This window comes from Pongo abelii, chromosome 20 (assembly GCF_028885655.2).
Source record: "Pongo abelii isolate AG06213 chromosome 20, NHGRI_mPonAbe1-v2.0_pri, whole genome shotgun sequence".
NCBI classification, from domain to species: Eukaryota; Metazoa; Chordata; class Mammalia; order Primates; family Hominidae; genus Pongo; species Pongo abelii.
Window position 1 is genome coordinate 17,457,244 of NC_072005.2, and position 677 is coordinate 17,457,920.

Genomic DNA, 677 nt, shown 5'->3' on the forward strand with positions numbered 1-677 from the left:
CTGCCCCACCCCAACACGAGCAAGGTGGTCTGCCTCCGTTTCCCCGCTTTCTTCAAAGTTGGCCCAAGTCCAGGGACAGCGTGTGGGTCGGAAGGTCACTAGCCCCAGCCCTCGCTGGAGGGGACTGTGCTCCCCACCATACTTCTTGTTCTGTTTCTGGGGTCAGGTTGACTGGCGCTGACCTCAGGCTGGCGTGGTCCTGCCCTGGGAGAGGCAGTGAACACACCTGCACAGGTGAGGCCTGGAGCACCCGCCCCCAAGGCTGGGAATGAAAGAAAGCCTTTCTAATCCCCGTCTCGGGTTTCAACTGCCACCCTGAAGGGGCACAGCTGGCCACTAATCCAAGCCTGGCTGGGTCGTTCCAAGCTCCCCTTTCCCGGACTCAGCCAGTCCTGGTGTGGAGGGGCAGGGAGATGTGACTTATGCAAATGACATGCTAATCAATTGCCTGCTATTAACCTGACACTTCCCACAGCTCCTGGGCCCCCAGGAGAAAGCTGTAACTGGCCACCATTGGCATTCATTCTGAGTTTCTCTTGAAGTACAACGCCCCCTGAGTCCCAGACTGTTACCTTTGCTATGCCTGTCCCCCACCCAGAAACCCTTCACCTTATTTTATTTATTTTTGAGACAGACTCTCCTATTTTGCCTAGGCTGGTCTTAAACCCCTGGGCTCA